At 54.4% G+C, this 11,153-nt stretch overlaps 1 long non-coding RNA gene across 1 annotated transcript; it reads right to left on the bottom strand.

Annotated features, from left to right (window-relative positions):
• Positions 1 to 1,173: 1,173 nt before the first annotated feature.
• On the bottom strand, positions 1,174 to 5,508 carry LOC119527807. Its single transcript, XR_005215474.1, has 2 exons — positions 2,175 to 5,508; positions 1,174 to 1,550 (listed from the first exon to the last, which is right to left on the bottom strand). It is a non-coding gene; the product is annotated as an uncharacterized LOC119527807 (long non-coding RNA).
• Between the last annotated feature and the right edge of the window lie 5,645 nt (positions 5,509 to 11,153).

Consider the following 11,153-nt stretch of genomic DNA (forward strand, 5'->3'; position numbering starts at 1 on the left):
CAGATGACATCCCATCTCCTCCTTGGGATTGTGATCCTTCCTGTGGCCCTATTTTGACATAGAAGCCAGTGTGACTTATATATGCATGAAATTATATCACTCCCTTCCAATGGCTCTCACGACTCTTAGGGAAAAATGCAAACTCTGGACCAAGGAGAAAAGATGACCTGTTTCTTGACCAGGGAAATGTTGGTATTTGGGGCAAGAGAATTCTTCACAATGTGAGACTTCCGGGTATTGCAGGACATCTGTCATCCCTCCCAGCACACAAATGCCAGTGCACATCCCCAGTCCTTGTGACAACTGAAAAACACGTGCTCAGGGAGGACAATATTCCTGCTCCTGCTGAGAACATCAGCCCCGGCTCACAGGCCCAGCGTCCTCTCATCTGACACTCTCCCTTGTTTTCCACCCGGCCACTCTGGTCTTCTTTCTGTCCCTCAATCATCCATGCTCAGCCCTGCCTTGGGGCCTCTGTACCTGCTGCTCCAGCTGCTGTGCCTGCCCCCACCCCCTCAGCCCCCTCTCCCCAGATCCTTACTACCTCCAGGTCTCAGCTTAAATGCCCCCTCCTCAGGGAGCCCTTCTCAGCCCACCCCTGTCTTATTGTCATTTACCATCATCTGAAATGACCTCATTTATCGCCGGTGCGTTCACTGTCTCTCCATAAAGAACACAGGCTCCTTGAGAGCAGACCCTGTCTGTCTCCTTCCCACTGTCTGTCTCCACCTGGCACAAGACAGGTTGTGCCGAGGGCGGCCATAACAAATGACCACAATCCAGGCAGCTTTAAACACCAGAGGTCTGCTCTCTTGCAGTTCTGGAGGCAAGAAGTCAGAAATCAGGGTGTAGGCAGGGCCAGCACCCTCCCAAGTCTCCAGGGAAGGCTCCTTCCCAGCCTCTTCCCGCTTCCAGCGCTCCTTGGCTCGTGGCAGCTTTGCTCCATTTTGACACGGCCATCTTCTCCCTATGTGTTTGTGTCTCTGCATCCAAACTTTCCTGTTCTTACAACGACACCGAGTCATGTTGGGTTAAGATCTCATCTTCACTAACTCCATCTGCAAAGGCCCTGTTTCCAAATAAGACAACATTCACAGGCAAAGGGGGTTAGGACTTGAACATACCTATTGGGGGGAACAAGATTCAAGCCACAACACAAGTGCTCCACAAACGTTTGTTGACTGACTGAATGATCTGTTTTATTCAATGTTAGAGCTGGAAGTGCAATCACTCACTCTGGCCACCACCCCATTTTACAGAAAGGAATCACAAGGCCCAGAAAAGGGAAGGGACTTGTCCAAGGTCATACAAAGTCCAAGTTAGGGTCAGGCTCTGGCTTCTTGACCCCACCCTGGTGCTCTCTCCTCTGCATCTTACACCTGGAGGACTTCCGTGCCAAAGTCACCACCCAGGCAGTGAGAATCACAGCTTGACCATCCACCTGGCCAACCCCTTAGGAAGGTGTCATGCTGGAGGCATCAATTCCAACCAGGGGGCTTTCCCTTCCATGTGAGTTGTTCTTCCTTTGGCGACCAGATGAAGTAGTTGCCCTGTTTAGGGACAGGGCAGTACAACAAATCAGCATCTTTGCACTGAAGAACCCCCTCAGCTCAGTGAGGGGCTCATGCTGCAAGGGGCCCATGGCACTGAGGCTGCCTGCTGAGCGGCTGGGGCCCGTCTCCACTCCCAGGAGCCAGCTCCAGGCAAAGCTCAGAGCGGAAGAGGAGGGCGGGCAGAGTGGCCTTCACATGATCACCCTCCACCTGCCCCTTCCCCCTCTATTTTATCTCTCAGTCCTGAAGGACAGACACATCTCCTCCTGAGAAAGGCCACAGCTGCCCACAGATGGCCTCCCCCAGATCTGCTCCAATTCCAATGTGTTTAATAAAACTTTGGCTCCTTTGTGGATGGAGCTCTCAGCCAGGGTTAACCTAACGTGGGATGGAAGGTATTTCTCCAGTGAAGCATATTTAATGTAGCCACAGCCTGACCCGGGTTCAAATCCTGGCTCAGCCCCTTGTGTGTGAGAACCAGGTTACCGGGTCCTAATTTGGGAGTTTCCTCACCTATGGGATGGGGTTACCCTCCTAGGGGGGTGCAAGGACTATATGAGATGATCATCCATGAAAAGAGCTCAGTGCCATCCTGGCCCATAATTGAGATTAATTAATCACCATTAGTGTCCAGCAGTTGGCAGGCTGCATATCCTCACTCCCAGGTCTTCCGAAGTTCCCCTGGGAAGTGCCGCACATTTCCGGAGATTGCACAAGACTCATTGTTGGTGCATCAGGAGGGACAGAAATAAAATGGGATAAATGCAGGAATAATGAAAGCTACACAGCCTCATTTATGGAGTGATTTACCATGTGTTGGGCTGTCCTGAGCCCTCTGCAAACAACAGATGGCCTGCTCACAGCCACCCTGGAAGCAGATACTACTTCATCCCCATTTTACAGATGAGAAAACTGAGGCAAAGAAAGGCTGATCAAGTTGTCCAAGGTCACATGGCTAGAAAGTCACTGGGCCAGGCAGCCCAGAGCCAAGAAGAAGACTCTGGGGCACAAAGTGGGGCGAGTAGCCCAGCTGGGAGGGCCAGGGCAAGCTCTGCTCCCAGGGCCTGGAGGGGGAGTCAACGAAGGAGAAACACTCTCTGCTCTAAGGTCACCTTATTGGGGAGGACTCCTCCTTGGCCATCCCCCCTCCACTAAAATGGCAACCCCTGGCCCAGGATCCCCCAGCTGCCTTTGCCCTGCTTTACGTTTCTCATAGTACATAGTACAAATGGACAGAGGTTTGTACAATGAAGTACAAACAGAAGGGGTCAGAGGCCAACCAGGAATGGCCCAGGAAGGAGGAATAATGTGTTTGGACTTCATCCTTGGGTCTCTGGGAAAGGAAGCAGACTAATGGGAAGCAGTGACACATGCACACACACACACACACACACACACACACACACACACACACACACACCTACCTCACCCCAAACAAGAATTGTGAGAGTTGTCAAATGGGGCATCCTCAATCCTTCATCAGAGCATTGAATTCAGGACCTGTCCTCTGGGCCAGGCCTTGGCTGGGCCACAGGGACAGCAAGGCAAAGGCAGCAGGATCCTGCCCTTGGGGTGCCCACAGCCCCCTGGGGGCACAGACAGGTGAACTCATATGTAAAACGGCCTTTTGCGGGCAAGGCAGCAAAGTACCATGCGGGCCCAGAAGAAAAACCAAACCTCGTGTCCACCAGTGACACCGACCCGTGCATAGGAACACACTTCTGCTCACGCTGCCCCTGCCACCTGGAATGCCATCCATCCATCCTGCAAATATGTATCAACCTCCTAGTATATACCAGGCATTAGGGGAAATAAGGATAATCCAAGAAAATGTGGTTCCTGCCTTCACAGAGCCCTGGTCTGCCTAAGGAACTCCTTCTCATCCTTCAAAACCCTGCTCCAGTGCCCTCTCCTCTCCTCTCAGTAAAGTCTTGCCAATTCTCCCAGGCCATAAGTTGTTTCTTACACAGTGTTCTCCTAGCACCTTACGACTTCAGCTGTGGAGGAGAGAGAAAAGGAGTGAGTGGCCACCAAACACTCCCTCTGCACAGACCTTGTGCTGGATACTTTACATGCAATACCCACTTCAGGCTCTCAGCAGCTCAGCTCAGCAAGGAAGGAAAGAATTCCTTTTTTTTTTTCAGTTGAAAAATGGGATCAGAGAGGTTAAGTCTCTTGCCCAAGGTCACACAGTCTGCTGGGATGTAAGAAAGCAGAAATAGGAAACCAAAGCAGCCCCACTCCAAGACCAGCCATTGGCCGTGCCATGAACACCTCAAGGACGGGGTGGCTGGTCTTAGCAGGATGCTGCCCCCAGGTCCAGGGCGCACAGTGGGCACACGATGGGTGATCGGGTGCGGGAGGCACGCAACACTGCAGCCGGCTGTGCTGCGTTGCCCCCCTCGGGGCCTAGGTGGCGCTGTGCACACTTCGTCTCTCCAGCCGGGCGGACTCCTCCTCCCACTCCCAGATCGCATCGCCTGGGAAAGCGCTTCTCCCCTTCCCCTGGCTTCCTCCACACGCAGCCTCTGAGACAAGCTCCGTCTCTGCCCCGGCTGACTTGGTCCCACCTGGCTGACACTTATAACTCGGTGGGTCCTTGGGATGGGCCAACCTTCCCTCCCCAAGACATTGTGAGGAGGAGGGAGCGCGAGGTGTGGGAGGACTCCCACCACGCTCAGGCCCAGCAAGTGCACTGGCTCAGGGACGGGGTGGCGGGGGCGGCCAGGGACCCGTCCCTTCCTGGTCTCCCCACCCCAGCAGGGCCTCCCGTGCCCAACAGTGCCAAGAGCTGCCACCTAACAAAGTTCCCGAGGCAAGACGCCCCGTCCTGTCACCCTGCGTTGTCCAGATGGGACTCAGAGACCCGGAGAGGGGCGGGGTCTTGTCCCAAGGGCCCCCGCGAGTCAGCGTGGGAGCTGGGGTGGGACCCAGCTTCCCTGATCTGTAGCCTCAGCAGTTTCCAGCACAGTTTGAAGCTGTTTCTACAGGGCCCCAGGGGCAACTGGGGAAAAATGCAGTCCAACCAGTTATCTGAGGTAGTAATAATAAAAATAACAACAACTCCCATTTCTGTCTAGTTTTCGGCCTCTCACCTGCATTACCTCACTTGTCCTCACACCTGCAGGGGGAAGTCCGGGTCACGGTCCCCCATTCTACTGGTGCCTGGGGATGAGGGGCTGGTCCAAGTTCCCTGAGTGCTGGGACCAGTTCCCAACTCCCAGGCCTGGAGTTTCACCCAAAGAGGGGTCAGGAGGGGAAGGGGCAGGGTCTGACTGGTGGTAAGCAGGCAGGGGAGGCTGAGTTTAGGGAGGGGTGGGGTAGAAAGGGTGCTCCCCTTTCTCCCCAGTTGCTCTTCTCACCCACCCCCGTGAACCCCTTTAAAGCAGCAGCCAGGCCCCGCCCTGGGCCAGGGAGCGTCTCCTCCCTGTTGGGGCTCCCAGAATCTGCCTGGGCCTCCACAGACCAGCAGAACTGGGTTTCTCTGCCCGCCCTTAGGCAAGTCCCTTCCCCCAAGTCGGACTCAGTTTCCTCTTCTGTCTAACAAGGGAATCAGGCTTTGAGTTTGGCCTTTCAGCTTCCGTGGTCTGACCCCTTCACGGAAAGGCTGAGGACGAGATGAACAAAAGGGAATGGGAGCGGCTGTGAGTTGGGCACCTGCAATGTGCCAGGTACGAAGTGCTGGGTTCTTTGCAGGTGGCACAGAGAAGTCAAAAGCAGATGTTGTCTGGGAGGCTCGGGGCCAATAGATACTATCCCCCTGCCTTCCTGTGCCTCTGCTTCCTTACTTGGCTAGTGGGGCTGTAACCAGTTACCTGCCTTATAAGGATGTTGGGAGACCCTCCTGCAAGGACATATATAACATGCATCACACAGCACCCACCACACAAGCACTCAACAATATTTCCATAGTAATTATTAATAGCATCATCATCATCGTCGTCATCATCATCCTCCTCGTCATCACCTACCCCCTCCTCTGGCCCAGTCCATGCAGGGCTTGGTCTTAACAGAAACATCCTGACCTGGCATCAGAATAGCCTGGGCTCCACTTCCAGCTCTGACGTTCACCTGCTGAGTCCTTGAAGCCTCAGTTTCTTTGCCTGCAAAATGGAACTGATAAGATCCATGTGGAAAGGTACTGTGGGCCTGCAATGAGATGACTTAAGGCAAAGTTGGGCAAAGTAGGGCCTGGCTAATGGATGGTGCACAATGGCATTTGCTTCCTTCCTTCTTTGTTGAATCAAAATGGACTTTTATGGCAGAGAAAAGCAAATGCACCACGATCATAAACTACCACAGCTAACATTTAATGAGCATTTTCCATCTCCCTGATGCTGGCCTAGGATTTTGCTTATTTAACTTAGTCTTCATCAATGATCCTATGAAGTGGGCAGAGCCATTATCCCCATTTTTCAGAGAGGAAAACTGAGGCACAGAGCAGGAAATATTGTCTTCTTGGACCCTCCAAGGGATGTTGCTTAAAGTCCATTGGTAGTAAGTACCGACATTTAGTGAGTAGCTACTATGCCAGGCAGTGTCTAAACCCTGCCCCATGGGGGCCCCTTCCATCCTCCAAACAACGCTGCAAGGTAGCTGCTACCATTGCCCCCATTTTAGAGATGAAAGACTGAGGCACAGAGGTGAAGTCACTTGCACAATCAGCAAGAGGCTGAGGCAGGATTCGAACCCAGGTCCGGGTGCCCATTCCACCCTATTCTCTTAACCACTGCCCAGACCCCACCTGGAGTCTGGCACTCCTGGGAGGCCTCAGCACCACCCAGGGGTACAGGCCAGCCCTCTAGGGCCCCAAGAGACTTGACGGGGGCAAGTGCTACCCTCACGGAGCTGGAGGGCCCAGGAGGGATGAAGCTGTGCTCTCTCAGAGAAGCAAACACACTCCCTCCTCCGTCCCACCGGTGCCCCAGACAGGCAGGGAACAGGTGCACAGCCCCCAGCCCCGGGCTAGGAGAGGGGGAGCTGCTTGGCAGCCAGAGCCCCGAGTGGACAAGAAGAAATCCAGCCCCTGGGCCCTGGCGGGAGATTAACAAAACAAATACCCGAACAATCTCGATTTCAACACTTGGGAAGAGGGGCCGCGTGTCAGGGAGCCGAGGGCGGGAGGGAACCGCGGAGATGTTTTACCACCTAAATAACTTTCCCTCTGTTTAGTTTCACACAAATGTACACTCAAGTGCTCTCATTTTTTTTTTTCACATTTTTATTTTATTTTTACAAATGCTCAAACTTTCCTGCCACAAATTATTCTTGGCCAGGTGACAAGTAGAAAGGCCGTGTGTATCCTTTACTTGATAAAAAGAGAGGAGGGAAAAAAAGGGGTGGTTCTTATGAAATATTTTGGTTATGGGTTTGAGGTGGAATTTCTTTCTTAATTTTCCCGACTCTGCCTTTGCCTGATTCTCACCTCCTCGCTCTGCAGCAGCTCCGAGCGGTGGAAAGCCTCCCGCGCTCTGCTCACCTGCAGCGGCCCTGATGGACCTTGCGGTTCTGGTCTCACCGAGCTGATTTGGGATGGCATTTGGGAAGGGCAGGTTGGAGCTGGCATTGGTGGGGATCGCCTCGCCCGGCCCCTGCAGGGTCCCACACAGGGCATGCTGGAAGGTTCTGTCCATCCAGCCCGAGGTCCCACATTCTCGGGCAGGAGGCCGGGTGGGCCTGCCCTACCCTGCCGTCACCCCCCAGGACCCAAGAAGGGGGCAACTCTGGGGCCTTCCCCAATAGTGAAGAAGGGGGTGGGCTGCTCAGCTCCCCTCAACCCTGCCCACCCTCCAGCCTTCTCCCCTCCTAACAGCTCCGGCCCAGGCCCCCTCCCTCCTCATTTCACTCCAGCCATGTCGTTTCCCAAACACACCCAGCTTTTCCCACCTCAGAGCTCGGCCCCAGTGCTTTTCGCCCTATCTGGAGATCTCACCCCTTTAGGAGCACCCTCCCACCTTTCGTCCTGGTCTCTGCTTGATTGTTATCACTTTAGAAACCTTTCTGGACTACCTCATCCAAAGCAGTTGCCCTGTGTTATCTGCCATCTCAGCCCCTTTTGGTTTACTTCATAACATCTAGGCAACTGATTCCAGGTTCATTTATTTGTCAGTGGTCTTATTTATTGTCAGTCCTACCCAACTAGAGCAATTCAATGAATGACTGAGAGAGTGAACGAGAGTAAATAAGTCAATGGGTGAATGAGTGAGTGAATAAATGAATGAGTGAACAAATGATCAAATGCATGAATAAATCAATGAGCAAATGCATGAGTGAATACATGAACGAGTGAATGAATGAACATTAGTGAATGACTAAATGAATGAGTGGTGCATGAGTGAATAAATGAGTAAATAAGAGGACGAGTGTGGAACCTGGCCTGGGAGGAGGCTACAGCCTAGCTGGGGAGAACAGTGCTGCCTTCAAACTCCCCTGTGGGAGGGAGATCCTGGGGAAAACGATTACAAGTTAATTCCTGTGTTTCCACCGGAGGGAGAAGAGCCGACCAGCTGGCTCCCACGGCCACGCCCAGGCCTCTGGGAAGTGTCATTTCCCACTCCCCGGCCACCTTCTGCAAGAGGACCTTTTGCTCTGGACAACGGCTGACAGCTTTGCGATGGGTTTCAATATAAATGAAGACCCAGCCTCTCTGAGCCTCCCACTTCCCCTGAAGCCAGGACCAATTTTCCATTCCTAATCTTAATATTAATCCCGTGCCCTCTCTGGCTGCCCTTTGCGAGGGGCTCTCCTCCCAGGATTAGAAGGAAACAGTGATGCTGGTCTCTAAAGTTTCCTGGTGCCCAGTCCAGTGGGGGTTTCCAGCCCCAGCAGGGAGGATCTAGACCCCCTTGGGACCTGACTGCATTTGAAAACCAAGTGTTTCAAAGCCATTTCTTACAAAAGCAAAACCACACAGCCACAGCCATGTGAAACAAAGCCCATTTCCTGGCCTTCGGGCTGGGCCACACTAATTCAAGTTAGACAGAATGCATTACAATCATGGGTCTCAAATGGAGTGCACATCCGTGCTCATGATTTTATGTGCACTCCTCAGAGGTGCTGCTGAAACAGAGATGTTGCAACCCAGTTGATGGATGAGAAAACTGAGGCTCAGAGAGGGAGCGTGACTTGCACAGGGCCACCCAGCAGTTCCCCTCATCTTTGCCTCTCTGTGCTGTCCCTGGGCCCTGCTCTGATGCATGATCACCATCATTGCTCACCCATCCAGGGGTGCAGGCCAGAACCTGGGGGACATCCTTGATGCCTCCCTCCACCTTGAGCCCCCATCTGGCCAGTGCCAAGTCCTGCGGGAGTCCTCCCAGAGCACCCACGCCCCTTCAATCCTTCCCTCCCACTGCTCCTGTGCACAAGTGGCCAAGCAGCGTGCCCGGCACAGGTGAAGCTCAGGAAATGTGTTCCGGGATTATTATCCGCCTGTTTTCACAGCCAGGGAACAACTGGCAAAGCCCTGGGCCCTGATGTTGCTTCAGGAATTTTTTTCATTTTATTAGTGTGATGAGTGAGTTTATGAAGCTCCGTGGTGTATAATTATGTACTCATTTTATTGATTAGCAGCTCGAGGCTGGAACTTTCTTCTCCCTTAATTGAAACCCTGCTGCTCTTCTCCAGCAATTACAATGGGAATTAATGGTTATCATATATGTTACTGAGCTCTTGAGCAACCACTTTGCGGCCAATTACAAGTGAGTTGTGAGGAATGAAACCGTCTCTTTAGGCAGGATGTCCAGCCAGCATCCTGGACTTATCCCCGCGAGGGTTCTCGGTGGGCTGCATGGCAGGTATGGGGGGTAGTATGTGAGGCTCCGGAGGGGCTCCCCCATCTCACCATCCCAGCCCTGAGCATTGCAGACGCCCAACAAGCCTTTATGGAGAGGATTCTGTCAGCAGCCTTCCCTCCACCCCTAGTTAGGAAGGAGAGCAGTCAGTGGAGGGCTGGGGGAGTGGAGGGCACTGGGCAGAGGTGGGAGGCGGGAAAGGACCCTGCTGCTTGGAGCAGAGGCCCCGGGACAGGAGGGAGCAGCCTGATCAGAGCCAAGGTGGGAATGCACAGGGCCGGGGTGGGAGCTGGGGTTGGGGCAGATGCCACAAGCAGTGTCCTTGCCAGATACCGTCTCAGCCGCGGGTCCAGGAACCCTGGGCACATGGACTGGTCTGTTGACAGGTGTGCATTGCCTACCTCCCTTGCCCTGGGCACCTTCTAAATACTAGGGACACAGCATTGAAGAAAACAGATGAGAATCCCTGTCCTCAAAGAGCCTCTGTTTAGAGGGCGGTGGTGGACGGTGAACAGGCAACCATAAAGTAACCATGGGCATCAGGGCAGGGGCAGATGAAAAGATCAGTGGGGCAGAAGGAAGAGATGCTAAACCTAGAAGACAGGTCTATAAGCAATAAAGGAAAATCTTTTCATAATCTTGGGCAGGGAAGCCCTTCCTGAGTGAGTTATAAAACCCAGAAGCCATAAAGGGGGAAATGGATTAATATAAATGTGTAAACATTGAGCTTTGAGGAACAAGCAGGCCCTGAGCAGGAGAAAGAGGTGCAGGTGGAGAGGGTCCCACTGTCAGAGGGTGCCCACTGGCCTGGAAGGCCCCTTGGACTGAGGGTGGACAGATGGGCCTGTGCCCACAGCCACTCCCCAGCGTCCCAGTGCTCACCCCATCAGGCCTGAGAGACATCTCAGGGGCAGCGGCCAGACCTTCTGGCCCCTTCCCTCTCAGTCCTACTGCCCAAGTCGGGGGGCTCTGGGTTCTCGGCCCCCTGACTGGGCATCTGGTCCCCCACCTCTCTGGTCAGCCCGGCTTCTCTGCAGCCACCCTGCCTGTGGACTTGACCTTCAGAGAGGAGGTGGAGCCTGAGGAGGGCTGAGACCCAGGTGAGGCAGCCCTGCCCTGACCCAAGTCTGCTGGGGCCCCACCTCTCCCTCTCTCTGGCTGCGTTCCCAGGGCTGCTTCCCTAAACTGGACTTTCCGGAGTTCCTCCTGAGGACGGTCAAGCCCGAGAGAGTCCTGAGGGCTGCCCCTCCCCTGGCCCGGAGCTGCCCGCCTCCCTAGCAGGCAGGCCGGGACTCTGCGGCTGGGGTGCTCCTCTGGGGCCTGCCAGGACGTCTGCCACAGCTGGGAGGGGGCAGAGCCGGGATTCGAACCCAGGTCTGGCTGCCTTCCCCTCCTTCTGCCTGGGTCTCTGCCCGCCGGTGACCAGCCCACAGGCCAGGCCCAGACCCCGCCTGAAAGCTGGGCTTCTTCACCCCTTGAAACCAGAGAAAGAGTGGAAACTTGGGGCGTGTCCAGGTCCTAAACCCACCTGGTCTGTGCTGGATGGAGACTAGGGATGCCAGGCAGGGAGGAAGGAGGAGGAAGCCTAGTGGGTCTCGGCAGAAAGAGAAGGGCAGGGACCAAGTGCTGACCCTACAAGAATGGAGGCAGAACCAGGGCCAGGGGTGGGAGTGCCGAGTCCACAGTCCCGGCTGGCTGCTCTGGGGCCTGCCGGATCGGAAAAGAAAGCTCTCACAGCACTTGCTCTCTGGGAGCCAGGCCACTCAGTGACATGGGCAGAGAAACGAACCAGCAAGGCCACGCAAAA

This window comes from Choloepus didactylus, chromosome 2 (assembly GCF_015220235.1).
Source record: "Choloepus didactylus isolate mChoDid1 chromosome 2, mChoDid1.pri, whole genome shotgun sequence".
Lineage (NCBI taxonomy): Eukaryota > Metazoa > Chordata > Mammalia > Pilosa > Megalonychidae > Choloepus > Choloepus didactylus.